Consider the following 24,068-nt stretch of genomic DNA (forward strand, 5'->3'; position numbering starts at 1 on the left):
GGCTCCCAAGCAAATTTACCTTCTGGGACTTGCAATGTCCGGGGCCAAGGAGCACCCACTGCCCCGTGGGTGGCCCAGGTCCGGGACCGAAGCGCCGCCGCGAGAGCTTAGGAGAACGCCGCCGCCGACCGCGGCGCCGGCCCCGCCCCCACGCCTGACTACGCCCACACACTTGGCCCCGCCCCCGTTTCGGCCCCGCCCAGATCCGCCTCCGTTGCAGCCAGAAGCAAGAAGCTGTCTTCCCGCCCCCGCGCGCCTGCAATCATTAGCCCCAGTCTGCCTGGGAAACAGAGGAGCGCACCTGAGGTGGGTTCTGAGCTCCAGCCTTTGGGCTGGAAGTTGCGGACTAGTAGCTGCGGCGGCACTGGAGTGTAGGCGCGCGGGGTTGTTGCCGGGGCATAGCATGAGAACAAGCAAGGGAGTCCTGCTGAATTGCAGCTTAGGAAGCCCTGAATCCCGGAGGTGTGTTGAAACAGAACGCGCGGCGGAGTAGACTTTGTGAGACGCGTGGGTAGTAGCGCAGCATTCTAACGCAGAGTCATGCCCTCTCAGCATTCAGGTGGTCTTATCAGATGGGCTTGTTTCACTGTTGAAAATGCATTATAATATAAACAGATAGATGTGCTTGTTTGTGCCTAGAGTCTTTCCGTAGGAAAGACTGGCAGCTCTGAAGTGGGAAACAGGGTGACTAGGAAACCGGAGGGAGGGAGAGTTTTCATATAATTATTTTTGGTCCTTGTATGCTTTGAATCTTGAAATCTATCTATGAAAAATAAGCTCAGTTTACACTACAAAAATAGTATTGGTTTCTAACAGTACGTGGAGTAAAACTCAAAATCCTTACCATGGCTTACAAGAAGACAGTGCACTACTGCCGTAACTCTTCAGCCTAGTCTTTCCATCATCACTTTCTCCTTCATTTCACTTTCTCCTTCATTATTTTTTGGGCCACACTCAAAGTTTGACAGCCTCAGAACCTTCCCTTTCGTTCCTTCTTGACCTGACTTGACACTGCGTGAGAAAGGCAGTGTCCGCTCCTTAATTATACCATTGCCCCGTTTATTTTCCCAGTCACTTGTTCTCTTCTATTTCTGCACTTGTCAAATGTTGTATATTATATATATGTATTTATGTGTTTATGTTTATTGTCTGTTTTGTCTTTACAAGGTAATTTCCATGAGGGCAGGGGTCATGTTTTTGTTTTTTTTTTTCCTCCGTATTTCAGGTACATGGTAGGCACTTAATATTTATTTAATGAATGAGTGAATGAATGACAGGAATGAAGTGAAAACAGTGACCATTTCTTCCAAAGTGCTTGGTTGCCAAATAGTAGAAAGATGGCTGTGTCTTGGCCAGTCTCCTGCTGTGTGACAATAATCAGGCAAACTTGAGAAGACAAATAATTTTAGACCATAAGAGCTGTGTAATTGATTCTATTAGCAAGACATATGGGCCCTTCTCCAAGTTCTCTTTCAGCATTCATGCATTCAGCAGGGATGCAGTGAGCATCCACTGTGTACAAGTTATGCTGCCTGTTTTTGCCCTAAATTGAGTGCAATGGCCAAAAATATTAAGATGTGATCTCTGGGTGGTGAGATGAAAGATAATATGTTTCATGCTTCTTTATATTTTTCTGTACTTACAAAATATACTGTGCAATGAAAATATATTACTTTGATCTGAGACATTTTCATAAACAAAGAAAAGGAGAAATGGCATCGAAAAATGTATAAGAAACCTTTTTTTTGGAGACGGAGTTTAGCTCTTGTTGCCCAGGCTGGAGTGCAATGACGTGAGCTTGGCGCACCACAACCTCCAGACCTCCCAGGTTCAAGCAGTTCTCCTGCCTCAGCCTCCCGAGTAGCTGGGATTACAGGCATGTGCCACCACGTCCGGCTAATTTTGTATTTTTAGTAGTGAAGGGGTTCTCCATGTTCGTCAGGCTCGGCTGGAACTCCCGACTGCAGGTGATCCGCCCACCTTGGCCTCCCAAAGTTCTGGGAATTACAGGTGTGAGCCACCGCTCCTGGCCTAAGAAAATTTTTAAAAAAGAAATTTTCCAAATTGGGCGGAAGACATATGGCTGATTACATACTCAGGCGTAGATACATAGACCTTTTTTTTTAAATATAAGGTGTTTTCTATACCAACATGTACTGCTGTTATGTTGGAAAAATATAATAAATTAATTTCAAAAGTGGTTACCTAATGAGAAATGGAGTATTCACCTAATTCAAAACGCAAACTGTGACCTATATTAAGAAGCTGTAAAAGGTGATTGAGAAGGCAGCTTTTCTTGAAATTATGTTGCCTCTACAAACAAGTGTAACTGATATTTGTGAAAACTTCATACGATCTTCTTACCTCATTTCCAACAAACAACAAAATACCTACCAAAACAACAACAAAACACCAAGCTCTGGTCCTTCACTGAGGGAAATTTACAAACTCACAGGCCTAGTGCCTATTCAATGTATTGGTATCTATTCAAATCTAAGATATCTTCAATTATATGTTCCACCAAGAAAGGAAAAGAGCTGCTAATAAAACTAAGACAAAATGTTATGTCATATCGAATTCTTACTTTATACTTACTGAGTACTTTTAGACACTTATACATAGATTTGTTTAGTACTGTGTATGTGTGGGAAAGAAAATATAAGCAAAATAAATTTACTGAAGTCCCGAACATTGAGCCTGATTCTTCTGAATACCTTTTCATGAAAAGCATTCCTATGTGAGTTTTTCCACACAATGTCATTGATAGTGCACCATTTCTTAAAAGGATGTTCCAGTCTTGTTTCTGGGATTTGCTTCCTAGACAATGACACTCATTCTGCAAATGTGATACTGGTACTATCCCATTTGACTAAACACGTAGTTTTCTTGTTCAACTGAATTGTATATCAATACAAGCTATGCAGCTTCTCTATTAATGTCCAGGAGAAAGTTTCTCACAAATTGTAGTTTCATGCCTCAACCATAGTCCTGCATGAAGCATGAATTGGTTATATCAACCTCCCTTTGCTTTGAAATTTCTTTCACCTAATCTGTCATATCTGGTAATTTCTCCTGCCTTCAATTGTGTTTCTTGGCATATGGCTTTGACACAGTAGGACTAAATTTCATAGAATTTAGTAGAAATGATGACAATTCATTTATGCCCATGTTCAAATATAGGCAATGCCAACTATATCATCACTGTCACCTGACCACTGGCTGTTTATTTGATAGTAAGACACATCCCATTTTCAGAGAAATTAGCATGTGGTACCAAATTGTTCTTAAAATTGAAGAAATATAGTATGTCGAACTATTTGTAATGATATTTTCCACTGGTATATTCCAATGGTATATAGAACTATTAGAATATTCAATGGTATAATGCAAGATATATATGGCTACATTTACTAAATGAATTCACATTGGTCACAAATTTTGTGTCCCAAGCACAATAATTAGGCTAATTTTTAAACACAAATTGTTAGCTTGTCTTATTACAATATATGTCCAGTTTTCCAATATATCCCATCCCATGCACCTTTTGTTTATACATTGAACAAATATTTATTGGGTGCATTCAAGTGCCAAGCATTATTAGGACAGACATTCCTGAACCTTACAGTTTGGCTCATGGAAACATGACTGAAACATTAAAATAGTAATGTAAGACACCCACACTGTGTAAGATGCATAGTAAGCTCTCTGTTCTATGGAAACCTTTGTGAAGGAGTCTGGATAAAACTGGCCCAGATGGGTAGGTAAAGTATCACAAGGTGGAGAAGAGGAGAATGATGTCACAGAAAGATGTCCCAGGATAAGCAAAAACACGGAGGGATGGCTGGAGAACTGATATTCATTAAGTGCCAACTGTATGTTAAGCTGTGTTGTTTGTTACACGTAACTTAATCACATATTAGTCTTAAGCCTACTTAAATGTGAAGCTGAAGCCCAAAAAGCTCTTCTCCTACTGTTGATAAGTGGGTGAATCAGAATCCTAAACTTTTTCTTTACAATACTCCAGAGCCCAGGCATCAAAACATGCAAGAAACTAAGCTCACCAAAACACAGTTTGCATTTAGAAGTTGTGGGATATTAATTTGGCTGAATTTGGTGAGAATAGAATGTGGTATGCAACAGAAACTGAGGGATTGAGATTTTGCCTGAATGACAACTAACTACTCTGATACGATTTGGCAGTTTGGCTCTGTGTCCCCATCCAAATCTCATCTCAAATTGTAATCCCCATGTGTTTATGGAGGGAGGTGATTGGATCATGGGGCAGTTTCCTCCATGCTGTTCTCATGATAGTGTGTGAGTTCTCAAGAGATCTTTTGGTTTTATAAGCATCTAACACTTCCCCTGCTTGCACTTCTCTCTTTTGCCACCGTGTGAAGAAGGTTCTTGCTTTCTCTTCACCTTCTGCCATGAGCGTTAAGTTTCCTGACGCTTCCCTGGCCATATGGAACTGTGAGTCCATTGAGCCTCTTTCCTTTACAAATTACCTAGTCTCAGGTAGTATCTTTTTAGGAGTATGAAAATGGACTAATACATACTCCTTGAAGATACTTAAACTTTGTCATCTACTAAAAAATGAATATGATGACACCAGTGTCAGAAATAAAAAACAAAACATTGACAGACTTGACAATTTAAACATTTTAGCCTTTGTGCATTGAGAAATGCCACATAAACCCATAAATTTTGAGGGAAATCTTCTGTTAGAAGGAAATTAGAGAAAAATGTTTAAATACGTATAAAATATAAATATAAATTAAAATATAAATATAAATAGTTGTATATTTAAATATATATTATATATTAAAAATACATATTATATATTAAAATATATATGACAGAGTGTTAAATGGCTATATCATACAATCAATAACAATAAGATAACAAAAGTTGTAAAATGAACAGAGTAAGAATAAGCATTTTGGAGAAGGGTGTCCACTGTACATCAAAATATACTCAATCCCAACAATAAAAACAAAATTTAAGAAGTAATGAGATAATTTTTTCATTTATTAGATTAGCAAAGATTGTCTTTTTTTTTTTTTTTTGAGATGGGGTCTCACTCTGTTGCCCAGGCTGGAGTGCAGTGGCGTGATCCTGGCTCACTGCAACCTCCACCTCCTGGGTACAAGCAGTTCTCTGCCTCAGCCTCCCAGGTAGCTGGGATTACAGGTGTCCGCCACCATACTCAGCTAATTTTTGTAGTTTTAGTAGAGATGGGGTTTCACCATCTTGGCCAGACTGGTCTTGAACTCCTGACCTCATGATCCACCAGCCTCGGCCTCCCAAAGTGCTGGGATTACAGGCGTGAGCCACAGCGCCCATACAAGATTGTCTTTTAAAAAGGCAATACTCACTGTTGGTAAAAGCACAGACAAAAGAGAATTCTGAATCATTCATGGTAAGAATGTAAATTGGTACATCTTTCTGAAGAGCAATTAGATGATACTTAACCAAAATGCTGATTAACTTAAATAAACCTTTTGTTATGGTGGCCAAAAGTTAGCAACAGGCTAAATATCTATCAGCAAGGGACTGGCTAATAAACCATGATGTGCAATGCAACCACCAAAAATAATTATATGCAATTATGATTATACAAAAATTCAAAATATATGATTACATTTTTTTAGAAAGCTGTTTTAATACACACTATGCAAACTATCCTACTTTGAGTTTTACAAAGTGCAAATAGCTGTACGTAAAACTATTTCTAAATATATAAAACATATTTGTGTATATGTGTAATGCCTAGATTTTGAATATTCACCAAAATGTTATGTTTACTCTGCACGGCTGGATTAATGGTGATATTTAGATTATGTTTTGCTGTGAAACAAGACACTCTAACACTTAGTGACATAAAATAGCAACTTCTATTATTTGTTATTTTTCACCATTTTGCGGGCTGACTTCGCAGTTCTTCAGTAGGTCTCACCTAGGTTTTCTCATGTGGCAGCAGGGAGCCAGCTGTGGGGTTGTCTGGGTCAGGAGGACAAAGCCCCCCTCACATGCCTCACAGCTGGTTGATGCTGGCTGTTATTTGAGGCTCCCGTTCTCCGTTTCTGAAATCTTCCATGTCCTAAACAGGGTAATATCCCCGTGATTCCTGAGACAATGGAGTGGTAAGTCAAAATGATAAAGAAAAATCTGGAGAGGATACTTGAAAAACAGGTTTTGAAAATTGACTAGATCTCTTTGGGAAAAAAGTTCTTTTTTTTTTATTTTTATTTTTATTTTTTATTTTTTATTTAATTTATTTATTATTATTATACTTTAAGTTGTAGGGTACATGTGCATAACGTGCAGGTTTGTTACATATGTATACTTGTGCCATGTTGGTGTGCTGCACCCATCAACTCGTCATTTACATCAGGTATAACTCCCAATGCAATCCCTCTCCCCTCCCCCCTCCCCATGATAGGCCCCGGTGTGTGATGTTCCCCTTCCCGAGTCCAAGTGATCTCATTGTTCAGTTCCCACCTATGAGTGAGAACATGCGGTGTTTGGTTTTCTGTTCTTGTGATAGTTTGCTAAGAATGATGGTTTCCAGCTGCATCCATGTCCCTACAAAGGACACAAACTCATCCTTTTTTATGGCTGCATAGTATTCCATGGTGTATATGTGCCACATTTTCTTAATCCAATCTGTCACTGATGGACATTTGGGTTGACTCCAAGTCTTTGCTATTGTGAATAGTGCTGCGATAAACATACGTGTGCATGTGTCTTTATAGCAGCATAATTTATAATCCTTTGGGTATATACCCAGTAATGGGATGGCTGGGTCATATGGTACATCTAGTTCTAGGTCCTTGAGGAATCGCCATACTGTTTTCCATAATGGTTGAACTAGTTTACAATCCCACCAACAGTGTAAAAGTGTTCCTATTTCTCCACATCCTCTCCAGCACCTGTTGTTTCCTGACTTTTGAATGATCGCCATTCTAACTGGTGTGAGATGGTATCTCATTGTGGTTTTGATTTGCATTTCTCTGATGGCCAGTGATGATGAGCATTTTTTCATGTGTCTGTTGGCTGTATGAATGTCTTCTTTTGAGAAATGTCTGTTCATATCCTTTGCCCACTTTTGGATGGGGTTGTTTGTTTTTTTCTTGTAAATTTGTTTGAGTTCTTTGTAGGTTCTGGATATTAGCCCTTTGTCAGATGAGTAGATTGCAAAAATTTTCTCCCATTCTGTAGGTTGTCTGTTCACTCTGATGGTAGTTTCTTTTGCTGTGCAGAAGCTCTTTAGTTTAATGAGATCCCATTTGTCAATTTTGGCTTTTGCTGCCGTTGCTTTTGGTGTTTTAGACATGAAGTCTTTGCCCATGCCTATGTCCTGAATGGTACTACCTAGGTTTTCCTCTAGGATTTTTATGGTATTAGGTCTAACATTTAAGTCTCTAATCCATCTTGAATTAATTTTTGTATAAGGAGTAAGGAAAGGATCCAGTTTCAGCTTTCTACTTATGGCTAGCCAATTATCCCAGCACCATTTATTAACTAGGGAATCCTTTCCCCATTTCTTGTTTCTCTCAGGTTTGTCAAAGATCAGATGGCTGTAGATGTGTGGTATTATTTCTGAGGACTCTGTTCTGTTCCATTGGTCTATATCTCTGTTTTGATACCAGTACCATGCTGTTTTGGTTACTGTAGCCTTGTAGTATAGTTTGAAGTCAGGTAGCGTGATGCCTCCAGCTTTGTTCTTTTGACTTAGGATTGTCTTGGAGATGCGGGCTCTTTTTTGGTTCCATATGAACTTTAAAGCAGTTTTTTCCAATTCTGTGAAGAAGCTCATTGGTAGCTTGATGGGAATGGCATTGAATCTATAAATTACCTTGGGCAGTATGGCCATTTTCATGATATTGATTCTTCCTATCCATGAGCATGGTATGTTCTTCCATTTGTTTGTGTCCTCTTTGATTTCACTGAGCAGTGGTTTGTAGTTCTCCTTGAAGAGGTCCTTTACATCCCTTGTAAGTTGGATTCCTAGGTATTTTATTCTCTTTGAAGCAATTGTGAATGGAAGTTCATTCCTGATTTGGCTCTCTGTTTGTCTGTTACTGGTGTATAAGAATGCTTGTGATTTTTGCACATTAATTTTGTATCCTGAGACTTTGCTGAAGTTGCTGATCAGCTTAAGGAGATTTTGGGCTGAGACAATGGGGTTTTCTAAATAAACAATCATGTCATCTGCAAACAGGGACAATTTGACTTCTTCTTTTCCTAACTGAATCCCCTTGATTTCTTTCTCTTGCCTGATTGCCCTAGCCAGAACTTCCAACACTATGTTGAATAGGAGTGGTGAGAGAGGGCATCCCTGTCTTGTGCCAGCTTTCAAAGGGAATTTTTCCAGTTTTTGCCCATTCAGTATGATATTGGCTGTGGGTTTGTCATAAATAGCTCTTATTATTTTGAGGTACGTTCCATCAATACCGAATTTATTGAGCGTTTTTAGCATGAAGGGCTGTTGAATTTTGTCAAAAGCCTTTTCTGCATCTATTGAGATAATGATGTGGTTCTTGTCTTTAGTTCTGTTTATATGCTGGATTATGTTTATTGATTTGCGAATGTTGAACCAGCCTTGCATCCCAGGGATGAAGCCCACTTGATCATGGTGGATAAGCTTTTTGATGTGTTGCCGAATCCGGTTTGCCAGTATTTTATTGAGGATTTTTGCATCGATTTTCATCAGGGATATTGGTCTAAAATTCTCTTTTTTTGTTGTGTCTCTGCCAGGCTTTGGTATCAGGATGATGTTGGCCTCATAAAATGAGTTAGGGAGGATTCCCTCTTTTTCTATTGATTGGAATAGTTTCAGAAGGAATGGTACCAACTCCTCCTTGTACCTCTGGTAGAATTCAGCTGTGAATCCATCTGGTCCTGGACTGTTTTTGGTTGGTAGGCTATTAATTATTGCCTCAATTTCAGAGCCTGCTATTGGTCTATTCAGGGATTCAACTTCTTCCTGGTTTAGTCTTGGAAGAGTGTAAGTGTCCAGGAAATTATCCATTTCTTCTAGATTTTCCAGTTTATTTGCATAGAGGTGTTTATAGTATTCTCTGATGGTCGTTTGTATTTCTGTGGAGTCGGTGGTGATATCCCCTTTATCATTTTTAATTGCGTCGTTTGATTCTTCTCTCTTTTCTTCTTTATTAGTCTTGCTAGTGGTCTGTCAATTTTGTTGATCTTTTCAAAAAACCAACTCCTGGATTCATTGATTTTTTGGAGGGTTTTTTGTGTCTCTATCTCCTTTAGTTCTGCTCTGATCTTAGTTATTTCTTGCCTTCTGCTAGCTTTCGAATGTGTTTGCTCTTGCTTCTCTAGTTCTTTTAATTGTGATGTTAGAGTGTCAATTTTAGATCTTTCCAGCTTTCTCTTGTGGGCATTTAGTGCTATAAATTTCCCTCTACACACTGCTTTAAATGTGTCCCAGAGATTCAGGTATGTTGTATCTTTGTTCTCATTGGTTTCAAAGAACATCTTTATTTCGGCCTTCATTTCATTATGTACCCAGTAGTCATTCAGGAGCAGGTTGTTCAGTTTCCATGTAGTTGAGCGGTTTTGATTGAGTTTCTTAGTCCTGAGTTCTAGTTTGATTGCACTGTGGTCTGAGAGACAGTTTGTTATAATTTCTGTTCTTGTACATTTGCTGAGGAGTGCTTTACTTCCAATTACGTGGTCAATTTTGGAGTAAGTACGATGTGGTGCTGAGAAGAATGTATATTCTGTTGATTTGGGGTGGAGAGTTCTATAGATGTCTATTAGGTCTGCTTGCTGCAGAGATGAGTTCAATTCGTGGATATCCTTATTAACTTTCTGTCTCGTTGATCTGTCTAATGTTGACAGTGGAGTGTTGAAGTCTCCCATTATTATTGTATGGGAGTCTAAGTCTCTTTGTAAGTCTCTAAGGACTTGCTTTATGAATCTGGGTGCTCCTGTATTGGGTGCATATATATTTAGGATAGTTAGCTCTTCCTGTTGAATTGATCCCTTTACCATTATGTAATGGCCTTCTTTGTCTCTTTTGATCTTTGATGGTTTAAAGTCTGTTTTATCAGAGACTAGTATTGCAACCCCTGCTTTTTTTTGTTCTCCATTTGCTTGGTAAATCTTCCTCCATCCCTTTATTTTGAGCCTATGTATGTCTCTACGTGTGAGATGGGTCTCCTGAATACAGCAGACTGATGGGTCTTGACTCTTTATCCAGCTTGCCAGTCTGTGTCTTTTAATTGGAGCATTTAGTCCATTTACATTTAAGGTTAACATTGTTATGTGTGAACATGATCCTGCCATTATGATATTAACTGGTTATTTTGCTCGTTAGTTGATGCAGTTTCTTCCTAGCCTTGATAGTCTTTACATTTTGGCATGTTTTTGCAATGGCTGGTACCGGTTGTTCCTTTCCATGTTTAGTGCTTCCTTCAGGGTCTCTTATAAGGCAGGCCTAGTGGTGACAAAATCTCTAAGCATTTGCTTATCTGTAAAGGATTTTATTTCTCCTTCACTTATGAAACTTAGTCTGGCTGGATATAAAATTCTGAGTTTAAAATTCTTTTCTTTAAGAATGTTGAATATTGGCCCCCAGTCTCTTCTGGCTTGAAGAGTTTCTGCCGAGAGATCTGCTGTTAGTCTGATGGGCTTCCCTTTGTGGGTAACCCAACCTTTCTCTCTGGCTGCCCTTAAGATTTTTTCCTTCATTTCAACTTTGGTGAATCTGGCAATTTTGTGTCTTGAAGTTGCTCTTCTCGAGGAGTATCTTTGTGGCGTTCTCTGTATTTCCTGGATTTGAATGTTGGCCTGCCCTACTAGGTTGGGGAAGTTCTCCTGGATGATATCCTGAAGAGTGTTTTCCAACTTGGTTCCATTTTCCCCCTCACTTTCAGGCACCCCAATCAGACGTAGATTTGGTCTTTTTACATAATCCCATACTTCTTGCAGGCTTTGTTCATTTCTTTTTCTTCTTTTTTCTTTTGGTTTCTCTTCTCGCTTCATTTCATTCATTTGATCCTCAATCGCTGATATTCTTTCTTCCAGTTGATCGAGTCAGTTACTGAAGCTTGTGCATTTGTCACGTATTTCTTGTGTCATGGTTTTCGTCTCTTTCATTTCATTTATGACCTTCTCTGCATTAATTACTCTAGCCATCAATTCTTCCACTTTTTTTTCAAGATTTTTAGTTTCTTTGCACTGGGTACGTAATTCCTCCTTTAGCTCTGAGAAATTTGATGGACTGAAGCCTTCTTCTCTCATCTCGTCGAAGTCATTCTCCGTCCAGCTTTGATCCATTGCTGGCGATGAGCTGCGCTCCTTTGCCGGGGGAGATGCGCTCTTATTTTTTGAATTTCCTGCTTTTCTGTCCTGCTTTTTCCCCATCTTTGTGGTTTTATCTGCCTCTGGTCTTTGATGATGGTGATGTACTGATGGGGTTTTGGTGTAGGTGTCCTTCCTGTTTGATAGTTTTCCTTCTAACAGTCAGGACCCTCAGCTGTAGGTCTGTTGGAGATTGCTTGAGGTCCACTCCAGACCCTGTTTGCCTGGGTATCAGCAGCAGAGGCTGCAGAAGATAGAATATTTCTGAACAGCAAGTGTACCTGTCTGATTCTTGCTTTGGAAGCTTCCTCTCAGGGGTATACTCTACCCTGTGAGGTGTGGGGTGTCAGACTGCCCCTAGTGGGGGATGTCTCCCAGTTAGGCTACTCCGGGGTCAGGGGCCCACTTGAGCAGGGAGTCTGTCCCTTCTCAGATCTCAACCTGCGTGTTGGGAGATCCACTGCTCTCTTCAAAGCTGTCAGACAGAGTCGTTTGCGTCTGCAGAGCTTTCTGCTGAGTTTGTTATTGTTTACTGTGCCCTGTCCCCAGAGGTGGAGTCTACAGAGACAGGCAGGTTTCCTTGAGCTGCTGTGAGCTCCACCCAGTTCGAGCTTCCCAGCAGCTTTGTTTACCTACTTAAGCCTCAGCAATGGCGGGCGCCCCTCCCCCAGCCTCGCTGCTGCCTTGCCAGTAGATCACAGCCTGCTGTGCTAGCAATGAGGGAGGCTCCGTGGGTGTGGGAACCTCCCGGCCAGGTGTGGGATATGATCTCCTGGTGTGCCTGTTTGCTTAAAGCGCAGTATTGGGGTGGGAGTTACCCGATTTTCCAGGTGTTGTGTGTCTCAGTTCCCCTGGCTAGGAAAAGGGATTCCCTTCCCCCTTGCGCTTCCCAGGTGAGGCAATGCCTCGCCCTGCTTCAGCTCTCGCTGGTCGGGCTGCAGCAGCTGACCAGCACCGATCCTCCGGCACTCCCCAGTGAGATGAACCCAGTACCTCAGTTGAAAATGCAGAAATCACCGGTCTTCTGTGTCGCTCGCGCTGGGAGTTGGAGACTGGAGCTGTTCCTATTCGGCCATCTTGCTCCGCCCCCTCCAAAACTTCTTAAAGGGAGACTTTCTACAACACTTATTAATGCTTTATATATTATCTTACATGTTAACATTTTGTGAGCACTTACAGTATACAGACCCTCTTTAAAGTGCTTCAACTGTATTATTTAATTTAATCCTCACAACAACCTTATGAAGTAGGAGCTACTACCATAATCCATTTATACACAAGAAAATTAAGTATAGCACAGAGAGTTAAAAAGCCATGCAGCCTGGCTCATAATTATTACACTATATTGTTATATTGTTTGTGATTCCATTATGTATTTATGCTTTTTACAAATAATATATAAACACCCCAACGTCAGACTGGTTCTTTTTCTCCAGTATTGCTTCAGTAATGGACAGATTGATCAATTGGTGAAAATGCCCAAAGTTATAAGGAAAAGGAGGTGGAGGAAGGGATGTCATCCAAGTAGGAAGAAAGCCACAAAAGCCTGAGAAAGGAAGTTTCCGAAGTGAAAGTCATATCAGCAGCCCTGTCAGTCACCTAATATTTATTCAACTCGTGGTTGGTACCTCGCCCTCAGCTAGCTATGGGTACAGTGATGAAGAAAATAGGCAGATGATTCTTGCCATGGTGTATCAGGAAAGACCAACCTTAGATAGCATTGAATGCTAAAGATGCTGCTCACTTAGTGCCCTTGCAACTGGCACCTTCAGTCTTGGTGGGCACTGAACCCAACTGGCAGGGCTTATGGAGAAGACAAGTAGAAAACAGTCTAGGAACTTAACTGCAACAGTGGGAATTGTGACAGTAAAAGGAAGGAGAAAAATAGGGCAGTAGATGGACGATAAGGGAGAAATAAACAGTTTTAGTTTCAAGACTGAGGACACTTGATTAGACATCAGGAAGCTGGGTTTGAGTTTGTGTTTACCACTTTTGAACTGTTGGAATGAAAACAAGTCATTTAATCTCTAAGACCACAGTTTCTTGAACTGCAACATGAAGTATTTCCTCCTCTCAAGCACAGTTTGGGAAGCACTGGTATAGATTAGAATAATTTGAATGTGGCCAGTCTAATGGTTGTAGGAAAGTAGGAAATGGGGATGGGGGCAAAGAGTAGGGGAGACCTAGCTGGATAAGTGCACAAAAAACTGAATTCTAATTTATTTTCCCCCTCTTGAACAGCACATAATTAGAATAAAGTTCTATTATTTTTAACTCCATGATAAAGAGTAAAGATCATAATGAGAAAAGGGTTAGGACTTGTTGAAAATGACTCCAAGGACTCTCCATGGCCAGATGGAAGGCAAATGGCAAGAAGACTTCACCAAGTGGAGAAGGGCTTCTTTCTTGCTCCCAGCCCTTGCCTGCAGCATGCAATCTGTTCACACACAACCACAGTGAGAATGATTGAAAGGTGATGCATTGAACCTCCAGTGACACCATGTTTTGAGGGGGAAGGTCCCCATTTAACTAGAGTAATTAAGATCCCAGGTAAACCGTGAGGTCAGAGTGTAGAGTGGTTCCCACAAATGGCAGCCACCAAGAGCTGTTCGCTTTTGTTCTTTGAATTGTAGGAATGAGATAAGCAATTGAGCAGCCACTTTGTTCAACGTGTTCTAGTATGAGCTCACAGTATGGTTTGTACAGACGCTTTACCTCTCTAAACAGTGATTTCCTTGTTGCTTTGGTTTTTGTTTTGTGTTTGCTGTAAAATATTTAATACATGTATGTAGTAAAAATTAGGACTGCGTAAAAGTAAAAATGTCTCTGTCACTTTTGTCTCTAGTTTCCAAGTTGGCCCGCTAGAGGCGTCCACTGTTAACAGTTTGTTGTACTTTATAAATTCAGATGTATGGTAGACATTAGTAAGCATATATATCCCTACACATACTACACACTGGCACCCTGTAACACTCCTCTGTTCCTTACAAATTACCTTAAATACAATTTATTTAATGCCAATACTTATAGAACTACCATATATTTTTAATAGCTGCAGAGCATTAGGTAGATCAAATAAAATTGCCATTTTTGTAAGTCAAAAACAGTCAAATATCAGGAATTTCATATGGTTTCACCTAATAGTACATGATTCATTAGCAAATTTCCTATTAACAGACATTTAAATTATTTCTTTGCAAAATCTAAGCACCAATGAAAAAACTGTAAAATTCCTTCCAGCTCTTAATTTCTGTAATTCTTTGCTTTGTTCCCGTCCTTGAATGCCTGGAAGATGTAAGACAGTTAAAGAGAACACTTTATTGAACAAAGATGCAGATATTATTTAATTTTGTTATGTTTAATTTAGAGTCTGCTCTTAATGCTATCTTAATGGTGAAATCATGATGCATCAACATGCTCTAAGGGTTCTGGTACTTTTTGAGGAAATTGGGTTGAGGTGCTATAATCACTATCACTATTATTTTGATTATTTCTCTTCTTTTTTGTCCTTTCCTGGATCCTGCTCTTTCTCTGGTTAACAAGACAGCATGTAGAATCACAATTCTTGTTTCATGAAGTTTGTTAAGTAATTTGAACAAAGGTATGTCACACTGTTCCTTTTGTACAACTAGTTTAATGTTTGCAAAAAACTCAAGATTTAAAAGAACAAATCTGTTGTGTCCACTCTGTTTTCCAGGTAAATTTATATCAAGAATCATGTGAGGATACTTAAGACCAGCCGGTACTTTCAAGTTTTCTCCTGCCCAGATCTGTTTGGAAGAAATCTAGTCTTATCTGCCTCAAAAGTCCAGCAGAGAAAAATAGCTGAAATAAATGAAGCCTGTGATTACTTGGTTCTGTGTTTACCTAGACATTCTGGCATTTGGCTCAAAAGACAAAGCTTTTTAGATGTGCTATTTGAACCTGGTTTTGCTATAGATTTTAAATTGGAAGAAAAAATGGTAACAAAGTAAAGCTCTCTAAATCATACACATTTGGGCTGACTACCAAGCTAGTCTCACCCAGCAGTACTAATAGAATGTGAAAAATGCTTTCCAGGGTTGAGGTCTGCCACCTAGCAACCGCTTTGAAATACCTCCTGCACTGACCCAAGGCTACTCAAAATGCCCAGTTTTGAAATTGGTGGGACATTTTGCTGTGTATGGGCCACAGTCATTGAAAGGAGGATTAGAACTTTGTTTTTCAGGCCAAAGACATGCAGATTAGAAGGACTGTTTAACTTAACTGCTCAACTGGTTTGGAAATAGAACTGGCAGATTAAATACAGATGAAAGATAATTGCATCGGATATACGCTAAAAAAATCACTTGTTTTTCTGAAATTGAAATTGAACTAAGCATCCCGTTTTTTTAAAGTTAAAACTGGCAATCCTATTTTGGAGAGAATTTTTTAGTACAGGGGAGAGGGATATTTGTAAAATATGCACTGTATAAACTTGATCCCCCAAGCATCAGCCTTGGGGGGATCAAGTTTATAGACCTGGGCACCTTTCTCAGAGCGCTGGCTGTTGGGCCTGTGAAGAAGCCTGAAGCATAGGAGACCAAAGGTGTGGGTAGAGCAGGAACTAACAGAAGACAAGAAATTGCTTCAAGTTTGCACTCAGGAAAGCTATGCTGAATGTAGGACAGGCAAAGGAAGGGGTTGCGCACAGAAGGGCAGTGACATCCCACAGGCAAAATGGTGGGTGACGAGGAGAGGGAAGTGCCCAGAAATCAAGAAGGAAGTGGACATGGCATGACATCAGCAGTTATTTTATTTTTGAGGACAGAAGGGTGAAGTGAAGCCATCAACATCAATGTTCACTCTGAAGCCTGGGCTGAGGTGGGAGGGGTGTAGCCTGGGATCCACTGGAGGGCATTGCCACCTTCATGCGGCATCCCAGCAATTCTCAGGCTGCTTGCACCAGCAAGGGAACCAGCCTGGGAGTGCAGAGGCTTTTTCAGGGACCCCCTTTCAGCTTCACCTGGCCCAGTTCTGAACTTGTCATTTTGATATCACAACCTCCTATCCCCCAAATCTGTAGCCTCCGCTCACAGAATTAACCTGGCAGTGCAGAACAGTTAAAACATACAACTACATACATAATCCCTATGTGTCTGTGCATAATTCAACACCTTCTGAAGAACACACAAGAAGCTGCTAACTGTGGCTGTGGTGGTGGAGGGCAAGTAGGTTGGAGGAGGTGGATCCTGAATGAAAGCGAGATATATTTATTCCATATATTGTACATGCTCATCTATTTATTTTTCCTTGTGTATGTATTACTGGCTCAAAATGAAATTTAAATATCATTACTATAGACAAGCCAGCCCAGAATCTGACTCACATTTAAACTACCTGCATCATTGATTTAAGATGGCTCATTACACTAAGGTGTTTTAAAATAAATATTTTATATGGTTTTGTATTATATGTTTGAGAGGCCTGGGGTCTGACGTTTTAGTGTGCTTTCTGGAAAATTTGCTGCTGAAATAAGGGAAAAATCAATAGCAACTCTTGACCAAAAGCTTTTGCTTATCTTTTCAAGTATTTACTCTGAGTTCTGTGCCATGTTGTTTTTATATATAGATATTTGAAAGTGCAAAATGAAAGTGTGATAGAAACCAGAGTCTTTTGTAGCTTTTTTTCTAAATAAAAGCAATATAGAGTCCTCCTTTGTAAATTCCATTAGGCCAGGAGTCTTTGTCTCTTTTGTTCAGTAATGGATCTCTAAGACCTAGAGCCTTTCTTGGCATACATTAGGTACTCAGTAAATATTTGTTGAATGAAGGAATACATAATCATTATAAAACTGCAAGCATTACAGAAGAATGTGCCATGGAATATGTAATCTTTTCTAATGCCTTTCCTCCAAATAATCAGAACCATAGTCTCTTAAAATGAAAGAACAAATCATTTTCTGAGGTGTAAAATTTCATTATAAATATATTTTTGAAAAATAATTATCAGCAATTTGAGACCAGCCTGGCCAATATAGTGAAACCCCGTCTCTACTAAAAAATACAAAAATTAGCTGGGCATGGTGGCGGGCGCCTGTAGTCCCAGCTACTCGGGAGGCTGAGGCAGGAGAATCGCTTGAACCCGGCAGGCAGAGGTTGCAGTGAGCCAAGATCACGCCACTTCACTCCAGCCTGGGCAACAGCGTGAGACATCGTCTCAAAAAATAATAATAATAATAATTCAATGGCACCATAAAGAATAAAACGACAAGCAACAGAGTGGGAGAAAATGTTTGCGAAAGACTAGTATTTAAAATACATGAAGAGCTCATTACAATCAATTAGAAAAATGGACAAAACACTTGAGTACATTCTTCAGGTAAGAGTAAATCCTAATGGTCCAAAAGCATATGAAAAGTGCTTCATGTCATTAGTCATGAGAGAAATGAAAAAAAAAAAAAAAAAGAAACCACACAATCAGCAGTTTAACAAAAATGTAAAGTCTCTGGCCAGGTGCGGTGGCTCACGCCTGTAATCCAGCACTTTGGGAGGCCAAGGCGGGTGGATCATGAGGCAAAGATTGAGACTAGCCTGGCTAACATGGTGAAACCCCATAACCACTAAAAATACAAATATATATATATATATATGTAAAGTCTCACAATACTAATTGTTGGTGAGGATCCTGAGCAACAGAAACTCTCCTGTAGGAGAGTAACTTGGTAATCTACTTTACATAACTCTTTGGCATTATCTTCTAAACCTGATTATACAACAATTTCATGTATATGAAATAAAAATTCATTATTAGCATAAAAGCAATATTTATTACATGCCAAAATTGGAAACTACTCAATTATCTACCATCAGAAGAAGGGATTTAAAAGTATAGTATAGATCCACTGTGGAATTCTGCAAAGCAATTAAAATGAACAAACAGCAACTTCAGGCAAAAACATGGATAAACTCATTAACATGTAGTTGTCGTAAGGTTCTATAATGGCTTCCCTAGGGGATCAGCAAATTGTTTCAGCCGACAGACTCTTTTAGCAATTCAGAAATGTCCCAGTGCTGAGATAGTTTCTATCTGGAAAGCCAGCTCCATCTAGGGACAAGGTGTTATAGGGTTCTAGGGAAAGAGATACATATAGAGGTCACTAAAGGGGTATGTAGATGCAAGGTGGACTGTGGGGCCAGGGAAACACTCAGACACTGGCATAAAGTCCCCAGCATAAGGAGCAGAGAGCAAGTCTGTAGCTGGGGCTACCAGAATCTCTCCTGAGGTCTTTATGCTGGGATTCACAGGCCTGGCCGTGGATCAAGAGCAAATTCTGCTGCAGTGGGATTCTTGAGCATCTGGGAAGAAAGGGGCTACAGAAACATGTGAGTCATCCAACTACAGAATCCATGGAGGCAGAGGCTCTGGTGACGTGCTTGGCTTCTTGTCTCTGGCCTGGGGTCATTGTCACTGATACTGGTCTTGCTGCTTCTGCTGCTGAGTGTCTTTGGCTCAGTTATTCTTGAACCACACCAGAACTTGTGCTCAGCTCAGGGTGAGTGTTTTAGCCTGTGCCTCCATTTTTTCTTTGTGGGTTGACCATCTCATCTTCTCATAGTTTTTCTTTAATTCCTATCACTGTCTCCTATTATAGATATGTTCCTGACCCTTCCTTCTTGAAGGGACAGCCGTGTAACCATTCAACCATCTGGCCATCAGTTTCCACATCTGTGAGATCAACTTCTGCCTCATGGAGCCAGGAGTTCCCAAGGTACTTGCAATCCTTTACTACTGCTGTTTCTACCTGTTGTTGTCACTTTGTTCTGAAGAACCACTGTGAGTTGGTTCTGCAAATGTGAAGAAATGTGAGTTTTAGGGGGTTTGTATGAGCTCTACGTATGGATAAAGACAGAACTTGTAGTCATGAAAATATAATGAAATCTGAGCTCTACCATTTTCTAGGTGAATCTTTGAATAAGTCCCTAAATCTCTCTGACTTTAATTTCCTTATCTTGAAAGTGGAGCTAATACTCCTAGCCCAGACAGCCACCCAGACTGGATGTGAGCATGAAATTTTAAAATGCTTGTGAAAAACACCTTATAAAATCTATAAAAACAAAGGTAGACATTTATTATTGATTCACAAGGGCTGAATTCTCACAGTCAAATGAACATATGAATTGCCTGAGAAGCATTTTCTTTTTCTTTTTCTTTTTCTTTTTTTTTTTGAGAGAGCCTCGCTCTGTTGCCCAGGCTAGAATGCAGTGATGCCATCTTTTCTCACTGCAAGCTCTGCCTCTCGGGTTCACGCCATTCTCCTGCCTCAGCCTCCCAAGTAGCTGGGACTACAGGCGCCCGCCACCATGCCCGGCTAATTTTTTGTATTTTTAGTAAAGATGGGGTTTCACCGTATTAGCCAGGATGGTCTCGATCTCCTGACCTCGTGATCCGCCCACTTCAGCCTCCCAAAGTGCTGGGATTACAGGCGTGAGCCACCGTGCCTGGTTGAGAAGCATTTTCAAAGCACTCAAGGTCGACTCCTGCTTAGACCACACTGGTCTTATGGTCTTGAAATGATTTTTATTCTGTGGGCTACAGCAGAGCCCATGAATCTGCATTTTATAAATCATCCAGGTGATGTTGATATAGATGACTTTTACATCTCACTTTTAGAAAATTTTGGTTTGACTTTGGGTAATATTAACTTTTTCACATACAGATGTTATTTGTTTAAAGAAACCCTTAATATTTCCCTTTGAATAGAGGGGATATTAACACTGAGCATCAAATTAGGGATGCTAAAGGAGCTCTCTAGAACCTTTCTTGAGGGTATGATAAGTAGAATTCTGATAAGCAAAAGGAAATTTTCCAAGCCAAAGCTTTGATGTGTGTATGTGTGTATATACTACTTACATATATTTTTTCATGCATCAATGTTCATAACCCTTGTTCATACCCTTTGTGCATTTTTATGTTGGGCAGTTGATCCTTTCCTTATTCAATGTGAACACCTTGAGTATGTAGGAAAATAGGCTTTTGCTGGCTATATGGCTTGCAAATGTTTTCCTAGCTTGTTGTCTTTTGACTATGTTAATGCGCTCATTGCTATACAGATTTACAGCAAATGTTTCAGTAAGTATTTTCTTGAACCACACCAGAATTTGTGCTCAACTCAGAGTGAGTGTTTTAGCCTGTCCCTCCCTTCCTTTGTGGATTGGCCATATCATCTTCTCATAGCTTTTCTTTAACTCCTATTACTGTCCCCTAATATAGATATTATAGAGAGGCCTATTTCACTCTGTGATTATTTTTTAAAAAGTAACCAAACTAGGAGAATCGCCTGAACCTGGGAAGAAGAAATTGCAGTGAGCCAGGATCGCCCCACCGCACTCCAGACTGGTGACAGAGCGAGGCTCCGTCTCAAAAAAAAAAAAAAGTAACCAAACTTTCTTTGGGGGCACTTTTGCCCAGACGGCATGTCTTACAGTAGTATTTTGGCACTAGTAATAGGCACCTCAACAGCAGTGTTTCTTTCCCTCCTTTTCTCTTAGTGTATACATCACTGAATCAGTTGCTTTATTCATGTTTACTCTTAATCTTAGTGCCTCACAGATATTACTGTCTGTACTTTACTATGAGACCTACAGAAGTGTTACAATGAGGATACTCTTTTCTTCATTCCATACACTCTGAAACAGTTTAAAGAGCCTAAGACTGACTCACTTGCTTTTTGAAAACTGGAAAACTTCACAGTGAAACTGCCTGAACCAGGCTTTTTTTGGTGCGATGGCTCTCTAATATTTCTCTCAGGGTTATTTATGTATTTGGATTTTATAGCTTTTCTTGAATCAATTTTTGGTTTTGCATTTTCTCAGATGTATTGAATTCTTCTCTTAACTGCCTTAATCACCTCTGTTTCTATGATTTGTTATATTTTCTGTCCTATTTTTAATATTCTGCATTTGTATACTCTTATTACTACTACTACTATTATTATTATTATTATTATTATTTTGAGATGGTGTATCACTCTGTCACCCAGGATGGAGTGCAGTAATGCAGTCTCAACTCACTGCAACCTCTGCCTCCCGTGTTCAAGTGATTCTGCTGCCTCGGCCTCCTGAGTAGCTGGGATTACAGGTATAATTTTAATAGAGACAGGGTTTCGCCATGTTGGCCAGGCTGGTCTTGAACACCTGACCTCAAGTGATCCGACTGCTTCACCCTCCCAAAGTGCTGAGATTACAGGCCTGAGCCACCGCACCCGGCCACTTTTATTTATTTGATTAATATTGCCATACGAGCTTGCCTATTTAAATTTGGCAACTTTTTTTAAAGGTTTCTTATATGTATTTATCAATTCTGCTGACTCTTTTTTCTAAGTTATTTATTTCTTTTTTATCACTAGTAATGTCTTCTGTTTTTCTTTCTTTTGTTTTATTCTTTTTCTAATTTCTTGAATTGAATAGTTTGTATCAGTCTGGAACCAATTAGAAGAGGGAGATAAGTCACATAATTTGAACAGGGAAGGTTTAGTTTAAAGAATTATTAACCATATTAAGGCACTGAAGTAATTAGGGATTGGCTGGTAAGAAGTAAAAAGAACACTAAACACAGGAAGAGCACATATAAGGAACAGCCACTACTCTCTGGGTTGAGATAGAGCACCCAAGCAAGAAGCTTCCACTCTCTGCCCCGCCCGATCCCTGTGACTGACACCTGACCTTGTTGGAGAGAATGCCCTCTTGGCTCACTGGATGGTAAAGAAGTCTCTGTGATACTACCTCAGTGGAACTTGCTGGAAATCTGCTCTCTGAAACTTGCCAAAAATCTGCCCTTTAGGATGCTAGGAAAAATCATTCACAGGAAGATGTCTCACTCTGCTACAAAAGCACCCAAAGGGGATGTTGGGGCATGGAGTGGGAGAATTTCTGGCCCCTGAGTGCTACTGTCCACTGCAGTATAAGAGCTTGGCATTGGAGAAACTGCAAGCACTGCAGTTGGCAGGCTGCTAACCTCTAGGTGCTGTGGCTGCCATGCACTGCAACAGTTGAGCCCTCAAGAAGCTATGAGTGCTTCAGGAGCCTGGTGCTGGAGAAAGCCACCCACTCACTCTCTTAGGAACCTGCCTTGTAAGCACACCAGAACCAGGAAGCAAGATCCTTTTCCTATTGCAGTGTCTCTCCAACACTCTTTACTGATAAATCTTCAGTGCCAGCCAGCAAGCAAAAAATATTCGAAAGACCAACCCAGATTCATTTTACAGAGCAATTACAAAGGGTAAATTTGGAGCCAAGAGGCAATGAATAGATAATTGACACATATTTTTATTAATTCTTTTTTTTTTTTTTTTTTCAGATGGAGTGTCTCTAAGCTCACTGCGACCTCCCCCTCCCGGGTTCAAGCGATTCTGATGCCCCAGCCTCCCGAGTAGCTGGGATTACAGGCATGCACCACCACGCCTGGCTAATTTTGTATTTTTAGTAGAGACAGGGTTTCTCCATGTTGGTCAGGCTGGTCTCGAACTGCTGACCTCAGGTGATCCGCCTGCCTTGGCCTCTCAAAGTGCTGGGATTACAGGTGTGAGCCACTGTACCCGGCCTTATTTTTATTAATTCTTATTGGATAATGAAAGTATTTAAAAGTATGCATTTTATTCTGAGTAAAGTGTAAGTACTTCTCATAAATTTAAAGGTTGTGTTGTCATGCTTACAGGTCACGGGTGCTTTCTAATTAGTCTGCTATTGATGCTGTGACTTTCTGTGACTCAGTAGTGTACATTTTATTTCTAGTTAATAAGTAGACTTTTATTTATTATTTGTGTTTTGTTGCCATACAAATATTTACTTTTATTATATTGTAGTCAAATAACGTGCCTTTATTACTTGTATTATTTGGAACATATTAAGAAACCCTTTTATAAAATGCATCATGAATTTTGAAAAGAATATGCATTGTCCACGTGTAAAAAGCTCAATATATATAATGCTAGATTATATAATGTATATTATATTTGTTAGCTTGTTTTGTAGAAGACTGAGAGACATAGATTATCTGATTTTTTTCAATCTATTAGTATAATTTCTCACAAATTTTATTATGTATATTTTTAAACTGTGTTATTTAGCACATAAACACTCACTGATTTAGCTTGAAAAATTATATTAAATTCTTATCATTGTATGTTTGCCTAGATGTCTGGCATACAGTAGACATTTAACAAACATAAATTTAATTATGGCCTTAAATTTTTTAAAAATAATTTTGAATGCCACTTATTTATTAGCATCAATATCATATCATTTATATTGGTTGGAATGTGCTTTAAAATATGTTAGCCAGAAAAAAGTATATGGAAGAGATGACAGAAGATTGACCAAAAAAAAAAAATGTTGATAATCACCAGTGCTGGATGGGGATACACGAGGGTTAATAACAATATTCTCTTTTATTGTTTATGCTTGAACTTTTTCACAATAAAAGATTAAAAATTATGTATATACCATCATTTATTAATTCTCCCTTTGTAGGATAAAAAAAGTTAATTCTTCTGATAGTTTCAGGTTATTATTATTTGTGATTATAATAAATTATTTTAATTTTACATCTCTTTAAAAAATACTTTCATAATTTTTACAGTATTTGCAGATTATTTCAATAGCTAATTAGACATTAATTCTAAATAATGTTGTAGAGGGTATCTAGAGTTCAGAACTGGCTGAGTTGGCAGCACCGGAGGAGATGTGCAGTATTCAGTGACTACTGCAGTGGTTTCC

The 24,068-nt window shown here is 39.6% G+C and overlaps 1 protein-coding gene and 1 long non-coding RNA gene across 5 annotated transcripts in view; one reads left to right on the top strand and one right to left on the bottom strand.

Annotated features, from left to right (window-relative positions):
• Positions 1-149, bottom strand: part of ARHGEF26 (Rho guanine nucleotide exchange factor 26) — a 143,780-nt gene extending 143,631 nt beyond the window's left edge. Inside the window, exon 1 of the mRNA XM_008008663.3 lies at positions 20-149. The gene's annotated coding sequence lies outside the window, so the exon portion shown is untranslated. The remainder of the gene's footprint in view (positions 1-19) is intronic.
• On the top strand, positions 146-23,786 carry LOC119625764 (uncharacterized). Of its 4 annotated transcripts, XR_005241864.2 has the most exons (6): positions 199-306; positions 14,882-14,935; positions 15,032-15,076; positions 18,600-18,847; positions 18,947-19,063; positions 22,651-23,786. It is a non-coding gene; the product is annotated as an uncharacterized lncRNA (long non-coding RNA). The 4 variants fall into 4 exon arrangements; XR_012095564.1 differs by having other exon boundaries at positions 146-306; positions 15,032-18,847; XR_005241863.2 differs by lacking the exon at positions 15,032-15,076 and having other exon boundaries at positions 201-306.
• The last annotated feature ends 282 nt before the right edge of the window (positions 23,787-24,068 follow it).

This window comes from Chlorocebus sabaeus, chromosome 15 (assembly GCF_047675955.1).
Source record: "Chlorocebus sabaeus isolate Y175 chromosome 15, mChlSab1.0.hap1, whole genome shotgun sequence".
In the NCBI taxonomy this organism is placed as follows: Eukaryota; Metazoa; Chordata; class Mammalia; order Primates; family Cercopithecidae; genus Chlorocebus; species Chlorocebus sabaeus.